The following is a 13,359-nucleotide window of genomic DNA, read 5'->3' on the forward strand; positions in this document are numbered from 1 at the left end:
CCCCAGCCCAAAGCCTGAGACCCTCCGCTCTGCCGCCTGGACCCGTTTAGTTTTTCACCTGTTCTTTCCCCCACGAAATCATCCCCTCTTTCAGGCGCCTGTCAGGCTGGGAACTGGCCCCCGTCCCACCCTTCACTCCGGTCGGCAGAGTGATGACCTCAGGCCTCTTGCTGGTGAGGCTGCACCAGTGCCCCCCCCCCCACCCCCCAGCTTCTTACCACGCTTTGCATGAGGATGATTTGCCCGAAGAAAAACAATCCATCACAACATACCCAGCTGTGCCTCTTACCCCAAATTGGGGACACGTGAGAGGGTGTTTGAACTGTAGGGGGTTGGGTGGTCTCTCCTGGAGGAGGTGGGGGATTTGCACACTAGAAGCTGACGAGAGCCTCTGGGGCCCGTCCCCCGAGTGGCGCACTGCCCCCCAGCTCGCATCCTAGCCTGTTCATCGTGCAGAGTTTCTCGTGGGCCGTCTCGGCCCCTGGTGCCGAGGGCGCCTTCCGTGTGAGCCGAACCGGCCCGCGTGCCTTGCGAACCTCAGAGTGTAAGCAGGTGTGCGGGCCGCATGGCACTTGGTCCAGCGAACGAGGATATGGGCTTCCCCCCCCCCCCCCCCCGAAAACAAGGGCTCTGGTCTTGGGACAGCTCATGGTTCAAGGGACAGCTGCCTCGCTGGGTGGAGGACAGTGTCTAGGGAGTTAGCTGTGCTGCCCCTTTGCCCCCTGGGACTGTTCCCCCAGGGAAATCTCCGACTCCCGTGCCCTAGCCGGTGGTGGCGGCTGTTTTGGGCTAGGGGAGAAGCGCCCGGAAGCAGATGGAAAAGTGATGAGTCTTCAGAAGCTGGTCAGCCTGGGTTTTCACACCGGGTCCTCTGTTTCAGTAGGAAACGTCCCGCCACTGTTACTTGTTGGGGCCTCTGGTCTGGTGGGGTCTGGATACCAGGGACCTCTGGGTTTGGGGATCCACAGGAGCGTTGGTTGTGGGGACCTTTTTCGGGGTAGCACTGAATGGGGTGAGGATCCAAAATCATTCTGTTTGAGGGGCGAGCCTGGAGACTTGAGTCGGGTGTGAGCATCAGGGGACTTGGTGTTTTAGGAACCAGCGGTACCCTTGTAATTGTCTTCCGGAGACCTGGGTGCCGTCTGGGGACATCTGTGGTGATCGGGACAGACGCTGATTGGGATCAGTGATCTGGGGGTGCTCCTGGCATCCAGTTTGCCCCACCCCACCACCCAGTGCTCAGCATGGCCCCAAACATCAGCAGTGTCGAGGGGGGACCGTGAGCCCTGTGAGGGCAGGGACTCTGTCCCCAGAGCCTGCGCGGTGCCCCGGTGAGGCTGGAGCGTGAGAACGCTGGCTCGAATGGGTGCTGGAGGGCGGGAGGGACTGATGGACCGAGGGAAGGGTGCGTTTGGCCTGTCCCGGGAGCTGGCACCAGGGGCCGGTGTCCTGCAGAGCCGGGAAGGGACTACTTGGCCGCCCCTCTTCGGCCCAGCATCTTCCTGCCGTCCAGTTTCTGACCCCCCACGGGCCGCGGTGGCCTCCCCCTTGTCAAGTCCACTGTCACCACGCGGGCCACCTCTCGCTGCACCTGCCCGAGATTGGGTGCACACGGAGTGGCCGCGGACGCTGGGTGGTTTGGAGCGAGGCGCGTGCGGCAGCACCTTCCTTCGGTGGCCAGACGCACGTTGATCGCTGGGACTCCTTCCTCATGTGGCGTTGACCTTCTGGTCAGCTGTGGACAGCTGTGCATCCTCGTGTCCTTGGCAGGTGACCCCTTTCTCCTCCTGTGGCGTCCTCACCTGATACAGTGGCAGGAGCACACGGGATGTGCCACCGGCCCCGTGCCATCTAGTCCTCGAGCGCCGTGCCTGACACATGCACCCTCCCTCCCTCCCCCCGAAAAGTGGACTCCACTGTCCCCTGGCTTCCTATGTCTTCCCTTCAGGGAGCAGCCTCCTTTCCGTTATTTGTTTGCTCGACCTTTGTTGGTAACGGATCTATACAGATACGGTTCCCTCTCCGTGTGAGTTACTGATTTAGACTATGCAATTGAGAGGTTTTCGGCCTGTGTACCCATCACCAGATGGATTCTGGAACATTCTCACCACTCCAGACGAGCCCTCTTCCCGTCAGTCGTCAGTCCCATGCCCTTTCCGGCCCCTGGCACCCGCTACCCCACTTTGTGTCAGGATGAGCCCGTTCTGCACGTTTCACACCCGCGGACTCACACCCCGTGGGGCCTCTCGTGTCCGGTTCCCTCGCTGAGCATCGTGCGTTCGGGGTCCGTCCGCGGGGCGGCGGGGGTGGGCGACTCTCGCTCCTGCTCGAGACCAAGTGACGTTCCTGTGTGTTGGCTGTCCGCTCACCAGTTGGCGGACGCTTGGGCTGTTTCCACCTTTTACCTGTTCCGGTCAGAGCTGCTACAGACAGTTGAGCGCAGGCTCTCGTGACCGTTGCTTTTGATGCAAGTGAGATGCCGCTGTGCTGTCTGCGCGCGTTCTTGCTGGGCACAGTCGACTCCCTGTCCTCGTGCGTTGCTGGACGCCGAGGCTGGCTCCTGAGCTCCAGCCCCATGGGGCCAGCACCAGTCACCGTCCCCTGGGGGTCCTGCCGGCACCTGGAGCGAGTTAGCCCCAAGGGGGTCACGCTTTCCTCTGACCGTTCCCTCCCCCAGCCTCACGTGGGGCCCCTCGTGCCTGTTCCCCCATCCTCTCCGGACCACCTGCTTCCCCACGCGGACCGGGCAGGCACTGTCGGGTCCCCCTGGGTCCCCCCTGGGTCCCCCCTCCTCCACACGACACTACCTTCAGTCCACGAAGGCACGTCTCATCCTGCGGCTCCCTCTTCCCTGGCCTTCCCCACCACCCCACCACTGGCCCAGGAGACTGTTCTTTGGGCCTGCGCTTTCCCTCTTCCTGCCCCCGGCGCTCTCCTTACACCCGGCCTCCCCAGACCTCTGGGCGCTTGTCTAAAGCAGCAGACCCCTCCGGATCCTCCTGCCCTTTTTTTGCACATGCTCCTTCCCGGAGTGGATCGGGCCCAGAAACCACCGATTTGTGCAGGAGGCGTCAGGTTATATTTGCACAGTGTCCTATGATAGAGATAAGGAGAGGCCGGGGGTGGGGGGTGGCGGTGACGGAGGGAGCAAGGGAAGGGGCAGACTGCCGCTCGGAGGGGGTGCCTCCACTTACCCAAGGCCGCGCGGCAAGAGAAAGGTCAGCGCTGCTCTCCTGAGCCTGAGGGAAGCCACACTTCCCTCTACAGGTTCCCCCAAACCGGGGGCTCTCCACTGGGGGTAACGTCCGGGCGTGTTTGTGGTTGTCACGCTGGGGGTGTTCTGGCATTAAGTGGGTGGGCCCGGGGAGGCTGCTCAGCCCCCTGCAGTGCCCAGAACGCACCCACCCCCCCAGAACATGCCTGGTCCCAGTGTCTGCAGAGCCAGCAGCTGGGGTTGGCGGTCCCTGCCCTAAACGTAGTAGGTTTAGGTCTTCCTTCTGCCCCCATCTAGGACCCATACGTGGGGTTCCCAGTGAGACCTATTGAGGAGCACTTTCTGCTGCTCAAGGCCGCCTGTGAGGGGGTGAGCTCCCTGTCCCTGCAGGCATGCAAGCAGATGCAGTTGTGAGGGGCTCATCTGAACCCCTTTAAGGCCTGGTCCAGCCTTGAGATCTGGCCCTGTGATGTAAACCACGGTTTCAGTCGTGTAAATGATCGTAAATCGCCTGCTGCTGTTGCCAAGTTGTCCCTCCCTCACGTGGGGTTTGCATCCTCTGGGCTGCTGCCGACCCCAGTGCCCAGAGGTGGTAGACGAGAGGCTTCACCTTGGGCACTTCTGAGGCTTAGAGCAGCAGGGCTCACCCGGGGTGCCAACGGTGTGGCCGTTTCCACAGGGTCAGAGGGGAGAGCCTCCGGTCCAAAGGCCATGTCCTCTAGACCGTCAGCCCCCGGAGGGCGGGACTCCTTGGTCAGCCCCAGGGTCTGCCTGCACAGAGCGGGGAGTAAGCTTTAGCTGAGACAACGGATACACACATGGGTGCTGCAATGTGTTCTTCGGGGGCCCCCACCTCCAGGCCTCCCCAGAAAGAACTTGCCTCTGGTGCTGATTCACGTCAGCCCCCAGAGGGGAGGCTCGTCGCTTCCCTGTCGTACGTGTTAGGCTCAGCCCTTTTTTTTTTTAAATTTTTTTTTTTAACGTGTATTTATTTTTGAGAGAGAGGGAGACAGACACAGTGTGAACAGGGGAGAAGCAGAGAGGGGGAGACACAGAATCCGAAGCGGGCTCCAGGCTCTGAGCTGTCAGCACAGAGCCCAGTGCGGGGCTCGAACCCACAAGCAGTGAGATCATGACCTGAGCCAAAGTCAGACGCCCAACCGACTGAGCCCCCCAGGCGCCCCGGGCTCAGCCCTTTTGATTCCAGCTCCTCTGGGCTTTGTCTTTGGTGTCATGAGACGTGAGGGACCGCTAGCCCATCGTGTTCCCTCCACGGGGTGGGAGCTCTCTCTTCAAAGGGCCCATTCTGTGCATCAGCTATAGGGAGTGCAAGAGCCTGTGTTCTGGGCCATGCCTGAAGGCCACGGCCAGCCCTCCTGCCTCCACGTAGCCCCATTTCTTTTTATTGACGACAGTCTTCCCTCCTCTTGGAGGAAGACCCAGTCTCCTTACCTGCAGCCTCAGTGAGGGAAAAGAAGGGGCCCCACCTGGCCACCCGGCCGACAGCTGCGGTCAGGAGCTCACTGGAGCAGCGGCCGCCCAGGCACCCCCCCCACCCCCGCCCCCCGTGCCATACAGCCCACACACACTGTGGAGGGAGGAACAGGAAGCCAGCACATGGGGGATGTGTTGTGCACCTGTCGCTGAGCCCGTGGGATCAGCCAGCACCTCCTAGCATCTCCTTTGAGTCAGGCACCCTCCTAGCTGCTTCGCGGAAGTCACGTCCAGTGTTAGAGCAACACAGGTGGTGTTACGCATTCACCCGCTTCGGAGAGAAGTTACTGGGCCAGTAAGAGTGGAAGCCAGGACTCAAAGCCAGGTGTGTCCCTCTCTGAAGCCCCCCTTTTTCCAGTGTACCTTTCTAGGGCTATATGGTATTTAGGTTTCCTGTAGTGGTGGGAGCGGGGGGCTCGAGGGCTGGGCCCCAGCTTGCCTGAGCCGAGGCCAGGACAGCAGAGCCAGAGGCTCCCACGCGAGCAGAAAATTAGGCAAGTCCTCCTCCTTCCAGTTGGGTCTTTCTCATGTGCTACTTCCTCGGTCCCTTGGAGAATAGCTGAGAGTAACACATCCGGGCCCCAGGCCCCCCACGGGAGCCTCTCCTCTTTCTCAGGAGGAGAGCACCGGAAGCTGGGTAGTCTGGGAGCACCTGCCCCCCCCTCCAGATCTCCTGCCGTCTCCGCCTGTATATCTCTCAGACAGGTGCATGTTCCTCAAGGTTTCAGGGGCCCTGTGAGAGGTCGTGCCCCTGGTGACCGTTCCCAGGGAGCCCCCAGCCATTTATCAGTAAATCCCTACTTGGGGGATGGTTCCCGCTAGAACGGACCCGCAGATACGCACCCGTGAGAGGATGCCCCCTCCAGAGCAGGCCTTTGAGCTCTAGGTGGCCGGCTTGCTCGGGTGCTGGGCCTGGGGACCCCCTCACCTGGGGGAGTGTCGTGATCTGAGCAGCCATGGGCAGGCGGGGTGAGCACAGGTAAGTCCAGAGCCGGACTTGCCCAGGTAGGACCCAGCCCCCCGGCCCGCCAGCCGGTGTCCTCCTCTGTGAGGTGGAGGCGGGACCGCTCGTGGGACACAGTTAAGTACAAGGCCTCGAGCGGTGCTGGCCCGCGGAAGGCCCCAGGCGGGACCCGCTGCTGTCATTATCCCACAGGGCCGGGAGCAATGTCCTGTTCACCTAGGACCCCGTGGCGCCCACATAGGACGCGGCCGAGTGGGCGTCCGTAGGCTGCTTCCTCGTACCCCGTGTGGGTAGCCAGTGCCACCTGACCTAACTGGCCGGCTTCCCCTCCAGAAGCTGGAGTTAGCTGCACCCAGGACCACTCTGCCGGGACACGCTGGCTGGTGTGGAGGACATCTGGTAGTCGTGACAGGGAGAGCCTCCGGTATAAACCCATTTTACAGGTAGTCCCGTCCAGGCTCCAGTCACCCTCGAGATACTGAGTCACGAAACGTTTCATTTTTCCTGGGGCTTCCTGAAGAGCCTTGTAACATCTAAGTGCAGGAGAGACTGGTTTTTCAAGATGAGCAAGACTTTGAAGGATGTGAAATTTGGCTAAGCGGAGAGTTTCTGTCCTGGGGGCCTGGGGCTCGGCATGAACTTGGCGGGAGGGGGGGGGTTGCAGCGTGCAGGCCATCCGTTTGCATGCCCTGCTCCTGGGGTGCCCTCCACGGCTGCACCCCTGCTGGGGGAGGCTTCGGAGGCGATCACGGGTGCCTCGAGCTGCGTCATCGGTCCTTGCTGACACCAGGCCTGGCCCGTGTGTCCCGTCGTGTCCCTCATCCACTAGCCTCCCTGGCCCGGCACCATGAACGTTCTTTGGGGGCATCCTGGGCACTGAGGGCACTGGGCAGCGTCCCCAGCCCCCACCTCCTCGAGGCCAGGAACACCCCAGTCGTGACAGTCGTGACAGACACACGTGTCGACAGACAAACGTGTCCCCAGACGCTGCCCAGTCTGAGGGCCCCTGGGTCACATCTGGAGTGAGTGCCTGGTGGGCGGAAACCGTGGGAGCACCGCGGCCGCAGGGCTGGCCAGGCGAGGCCACGGGCTGGCGGGCAGCGGAGGCGGCAGGACAGTGCCACGGCCTTTGCCACGGCCTGCCCTGCCACTGCCGCTGGGCTCGCTCTCAGGGAGGGCCGGCGATGCCTGACCCTCGCGGTAGCTGTGCGGGAACCTCACTGTCCTGTGAGGCGGCTGGGTGGCGCCTCTGTCCCGGGAGAGCAGGCTGGGAGGCCGAAGGCTCGTGCGAGGCGGTGGTGGAAGGTGAGCTCTGGGGGCCGCGGTGGAAGAGAAGGCCCCCTTCCGAAGGGCTGGCGTGGTGGGCGGGCGAGTTCCCCGGCGACGGTGCCCTGTGGAGGGGACAGTGGCAGCGAAGGGCCGAGGGCTCTGGCCCCCCTCACCCGACACAACACCAGCCCGCCCGGTCAGCAGGGCGGCTCGCTGCTCCCTTCCCACCTCGGCTGGGGCTCGGCCCAGGTGGGGGAGCCTGGCCGCCGGGGGCCTGCAGACGGTCTGCGCACGGCGACTGCTCGTTAACGGGAGAATCACCGCACACCACACCCGCGGACGTCTTATTAGGAAATTCTCAGACTAGGGCAAGGGCGGCCGAGTGCTCAGTGCGCCGCCTGGGCCACCGGCCGCGTCCATCCCGCCTCCGCTCTCACATGACACAGATTCCAAGAAGTACATGAGGCGTTCCTCTCTGTCCCCCACCCCCGGCCCCCTCCCGAGAGCTGACCTGTGCTGCTGGCGTGTTCCCCAGCCTTCTAGAAGCAGCTCGTTGGCCCAGGGCTGCCGTCACCTTCGGGGGGGGGGGGGTCCGGCCGACCCTCCTGCCGCCTCTCGTGGGGACATGAGCCTCACCGTTTGCTGTCACACGCGGCGCTGCCTTTGTGTTCGCGGTTTTGCACACGCAGCCCGGAGTTCCTCCGGGGGAATTCTTAGAAGTAGAGAGAGTGCGTCAGAAAGGATGTGCGTTTTAAATTTGGAAAGCAGCTGCCAAATTGCCTTCTTAGAAGTCGGGTTTCAGCTCCTGCCAAGGAGCGCGGGTGCCTGTCTCCCCCCTACGCCTGCGCGGCCTGGCGTGCGGGGCTGTGGGCCGGGGCCCTGCTGTCCGCGTGGGGCCTGCCGCCTTCCGGCTGCACGCGAGGGTGGGCGTCTCTGGAGCGCTGGCTGTGTTCACACCCTTCACGTCAGTGTCTCCCGTGGGCGGCAGGTGTTTTTTGCGCTAGTGTCTTTTTTTTTTTTTTTTTTGAGAGGGAAGAAGGGCAGAGGCAGAGAGAGAGGAGAATCCCAGCAGGCTCTGCACCGTCAGCACAGAGCTGAACCACGGGCCCACAACCTGAGCCAAAGTCAAGAGTCAGGTGCTTAACCGACGGAGCCCCTCGGGTGTCCCTGTGTCGTCTTTCTAAATAAAACCGTTTGTGGTACGTCTTCCCTCGTAGACGCTTCTGGTTTCTCCTGAACTGTGGCCTGGGCCCTGCCGTCAGTGAAACAGACCAGCCCTGCCGGCCTCATGGGGAGCCCCCCCCCCCCCCCCCGCCGGGGACATCAGCACGGTGGCTTTGGTCTGTGACTGGGGGGCCGTGGTTTCCATGTGGTTTCCATTGGAAGCTCGTCGGGGCTGAGAGGTTTAGCCCACAGTGTGACTATTCCCCGTGGTGAGGCCCCTCGTTCCCCCAAAGCCCCGCTGGCCCTGAGCAGCCCTGCTCAGGGAGAGCAAGGCAGGGGCGGTCACCGAGCATGTGGACCGAGCGTGGCCTTCACCGGTGCCCCCCAGGGCTCGCTGCCTGGCGGGCGGGCGGCAAGCAAGGCCCCAGTCAGGGCCCTCGAGGGTTGACTCCGCACACAGTGGCCGAAGGAAGTCTGCTGCCTCTGTGACCCTGGTTTACTCGGGACAGCTGACTGGCCCGACTCCGGGAAAGTACCCGCTGATGGCAGAACTTACCAGAATGGAGCCGTGACTGTTCCTCTTTATGTCCCTTCTTCCCCGCCATAAGCCCCACCCAGGATGCTGGTCCTCGGTCAGAGTGGACGCCGGCCTCCTGGAGCTCAGCTCTGGCTCCCACGTGGCCCAGGCTCGCCCTTGGGACTCCGTCCTCTGAATGGGAGTCTGCAGCCTGGACAGAAACTCGTACGGCCATGCTGCCCCAGGAGTGGTCACTGTGCCGAGGGCACACCTTGGGGTTCATCCTGGGGACTTGGAGGTGGGCTGGAAGGGGTCCACCCCCCCGCCCCGCCGCCAGAGAAGTGAGGGAGGCTTGAGGGACGCAGCCATCAGTCACTGCTGGACTCTGTGACAGAGGAGCGAGACCGGTCTGGGGACCTTCTGCTGGGACTACAGGGCACGTGCAGGGGGAGGGGGCCGACGGGCAAGAAGGAGGTGGCCGCCCCCACAGGCTTACCCGAGATGTGGGCAGGGCTTTGCTCACAAAGCGGGAGGCCCGCCGTCTGGCCCCATGGGGACGATGGGGCCGGTGGACTTGAGAGGAACTCCGGGCCCAGCGGAGGGAGGACCCTGGGGGCAGGTGGGCACGGGGAGGTGGGCCTCGGGGCAGGGGCTCCTGCCCGTGACCCCACGTGAGCCTGCAGCGCCGCTGCCCCTTGCTCGGCCATCCCAGGTTCGCGTGCACGAGGCGATGGTGCGGACACACGGGTCGTGAGGTCGTGCGCGGGGAGCACGGGATCAAACGTGCAAGCCCGCTAACGTGCGTGGTGTGGAGCACACCGTGGCGACTAGCGGCCACGCGCCTGTGCCTCTGAGTCTCACCCAGCGGGCTTGGCTCTGGCTGAGTGTCCGTCCGGCTTTGGGCCTGGGCCACGCCAGGCTGGCCGTGTCCCGTAATTGCGGGGTGAGGGTCTAGGACTCGGTGGGCTCGTGCTGGTCCTTCTGCCCCGTGCTCTGCACGGTCTCCACCACAGGCCCAGGAACCCGTCAGAGAGGCCATCTGGGGCTGTCGAAGATAGGACGCAGGTAGGTGGGCCTGAGAACCTCGTGGTGTGGCCACTCCTGGAGAGGTGCGAGTGGTGGACCCCCAGGCTGGTTCCCTCCCAGGTGACCTCCAGGTGACTGCCCCCAGGAGTCTCTTTTCAAAAGGGCAGATGTTCTCTTTAGTCCACTCTCTGTCTCTGTGGACGGCACTCCTCTAGGGAGCCCCTGTGAGCGGGGACGCACAGGACGTGTCCTCCTGCGCCTGTGTTCTCCAGGTCCACCCATGCGGTGGCAGGTGGCAGGGCGTCCTTCCTTTCCGAGGCTGGGTCACATTCTAGTGTGCGGGTGGGGCGTGTCAGGTTTATCCATTCACTCAACCTGTCGACAGACACTTGGGAGTCTTTCTCTCCTTGGTGGTTACGAACAACCTAGAATAACGCCAGTTGGAGCTTTAGGGGACTGGTTTCTGTGCGGGTCTGTTTCCTTTCATTCCTCCCAGGTGCACACCGAAAAGTGGAATTATTGGGCTACGTGGCCCTGTGTGTGGGGGACAGAGACAGAGAGGAGCCTATGGGGGCAGGGGCAGGGAGTCAGTGTTTCCTGGGGACAGAGTCTCAGCTTGGGGAGATGGAAAGTTCTGGAGACAGATGGTGGGGGTGGCTGCACGACTGTGTGTGCTTGAAGCCGCTGGGCTGTGCACTTAGAAATGGTTAGGGTGGTTTCACCACAATTTTTTTTAAAGCAAATGTTGACTTCTCCAGAGTGCTACCCCTCAGGATTCACAGACTTTTAATTTTGGGCCAGTCTTCGACTTTCTGGTATTTGATCTGTCGTGAACCCGGGCTCCAGACAGAGCAGTAGAGCTCGCGGTGGCTCTGAGCGCATAGGGGGTCTGGGGCAGGGGGAGCGGGTGCGTCGCGAGGAGCTGCAGCCCTCTGAGCCCCCCCTCTGTCAGGCTCTGTCCCAGAAACACTTGCTTCAGGCCCCCCCCCATTTGCTCCGCGGTGCCCCTGGGGGAGGCAGGACTGGTGAACGTTTCATGTTGGTTTCTGGAAGCAGCCACTGGCTGCGGGCCTGTGTCCAGCCCCGCAGTGAGGAACATCCTCCTCCCAGAGGTGGCCACTCACCCCCACCCCACTTGCGCTGGAAAGTGCACTGCCCTTTTCCTGCGTCCAGGTGCTTTGCTTCTAGAACATTCTTCCGTCTCCCCCCTTCTCCTTTTCAGAGAAGCCTTCCGAGCTGGGCTGAGCCCAGTGGGAAGAGGGTGTGAGCTTTACAAATTCTGAATGGGCAGAGTTGAGCTGTTGAACCCCATCCCGCGTGTGCACATCCAGGTGCCTGCAGCTTGAGGACTGTGGCCCCGTTCGTGCATTAGGACAGAGGCTTCCTGGGGTGTCTGGGGGCCTCAGTTAAACATCTGACTCTTGATTTAGGCTCAGGCCATGATCTCACAGTTCATGAGATCGAGCCCTGCGTCAGGCTTCGTGCTAGTAGTGTGGAGCCTGTTTGGGATTCTCTCCCCCTCTCCCCCTCTCCTCCTCCCCTCTCCCCCCTCTCCTCCTCTCCCCCCTCCTCCTCTCTCCCTCCCCTCTCCCACCTCCCCCTGTGGGTGTGTGCACATTCTCTCTCTCACTCCCTCACTTAAAACAAATAAACTTAAAAAAAGAAAAAAGGATATAGAAGCTTCCTCATTCAAGGAGGAATCCTCCCAGGGACCACTTTGACGCTTGCCCAGCCCCCACCTCGGGGTTGGACATGGTCTGAGGGTGGCTTGTGGCCTCGGAGGGTCTGAAGCAGGAAGGCGACATGGTGGGTGCATGGGAAGGAGGGTGGCCGGAGGGCAAGCTCCAGGACCCAGGCTTAGATGACAGACTTGCACTAAGCAGGACAAAGGCCGGGAGTCCTGGCAGAAGGTCCCTCAGAGCAGCCGCCGTCCTCCCCGTCACAGCCGCCTGTGGTTTCCACAGCCTGTGGGGTGTGCCTGCCCCCCCCCCCCCCCAGCACCGGGCTCCTGGGAGGAAGTGGAAGGCCTTGGCCATCACCGTGGAGTTCGCTGTGGTCACTGGGCAGTGGAGGGGGCCGCTGCCCACCGGCACTGACCTCTGCTGCCCTTCCTGCCCCAGGCTGACCCGGGCCGGCTGACCTTGGCCGGCGGGCTGTGCCTGCCCTGCGTCGCCATGGACCAGGACTATGAGCGGCGCCTCCTCCGGCAGATCGTCGTTCAGAACGAGAACACGATGCCCTGCGTGAGTACCGGGCGCCCTGCCCCCGCTGGCGCCGGGCCGGGTCCCGGGGTGGCGGGGAGCAGCCTCTAGAGCGCTGGGTGCCCGGCCGGCGAGAAGCACGTCCTCCCGCGGGCCTCCCAGCGGCAGGGCCGCACGCCAGGGAGTCCCCTCCTCAGGCTTCCAGCGTGCCTCCTGCTGCTGGGGCCCACAGGGACGGTCAGCTTCCGGACCCCTGTCCCCCGGGGCCACGCCCGGGACCGACTGCAGGGACGAGGGAAGGTGAGCTTCTCTCCCAGTTTCCGGACAGGGAGCCGAAGGGCCCGGGGTCTCAGACCTGTGGGGCGGGCCTGACCGGGCAGAGCCGTGGCGGCAGCTTGAGGCGGCCCTGTCCTCGTCTGCGGCACTCAGCAGAGTTTGGGGAGGCCTCTTTTCCCGGACCCCACCCCTCTCAGCCACGCCATCGCGGGCTCCTGACGTGTCACGGGCTGTGCTCACCGCTCTTCTCAACGCTCTCAGCTCTGTGCCGGGCACTCGAGGCCTTCGCCCGTGCTGTCACAGGGCCACGCTCGTTCTGGGGGTCCCGTTGAGGAGTCCTGCCTCCCCAGCTCCTGCTGTGGCCGGCAGTCCTCGCCTTCACGTCCCCCTCTTCTGTGTGGGTCTGTGTCTCTGAGTCTTAGGACACCAGGCGTAGATTTGGGGCCCGTCCCACCCGGGGTGGCCTCGTCTTAACTGGATCACGCCTGCAAAGATGGTGTCGAATGAGGTCACATCCCGGGTGCGGGGGTGGGGACGGCTCGAACTTCAACCCGTCCTTCTGGGGGATGGGGGGGATGTATGTAGTCCAGCCCCCCGCAGGTCCCTTAGAGAGAAAAGACCCTCCTGGGACAGTTCAGAGGGCTGGGCCGGTTTCCTGGGAGCAGGGCCCCCGCGTCCGTGCGCCGGCTCCGGCGGGGGAGTCGTGCTTCTGTGGGAGACCGTCCTTGCCTGACGGAGATGGGGCCCGAGGAGCAGCAAGGTGTCGGGTCCGTCGTGGTGGCTTAGAAGCGGACAAAGCCCCGTGGCGGGCGCCTGTGCTCTCGGGCTGCCCCGTTCTTGAGAGTGTCGCCTCCCCAGCTGGGAGGATACACTGAGGCCCGCCAGCAGCGTTCCAGCCCCCGCGGCTCGCATGTCAAAATGTTTCACCTCTGCTGCTCGAAATCGGTGGCCAGAGGCCTCGCGCGAGGAGGCGGGGTAGGCCTGGCCTGGGGTCTGAGAGGAGAGGCTGGCCTTGGCGTCGCGCGCTGGGGGGCTCCCAGGCACCAGCCCCGTCCTGCCATCGTTCCAGGTCGCAGAGATGCGGCGAACCCTGACGCCCGCCAACTCTCCCGTGTCCTCCCCCAGCAAGCACGGAGACCGCTTCATCCCCTCGAGAGCCGGTGCCAACTGGAGCGTCAATTTCCACAGGATCAATGTGCGGGCCGCCCAGAGGGCGGGGGAGGGGGGAGGGGGG

Source organism: Herpailurus yagouaroundi, unplaced genomic scaffold (assembly GCF_014898765.1).
Source record: "Herpailurus yagouaroundi ecotype Mexico unplaced genomic scaffold, PumYag 295, whole genome shotgun sequence".
Classification (NCBI taxonomy): domain Eukaryota; kingdom Metazoa; phylum Chordata; class Mammalia; order Carnivora; family Felidae; genus Herpailurus; species Herpailurus yagouaroundi.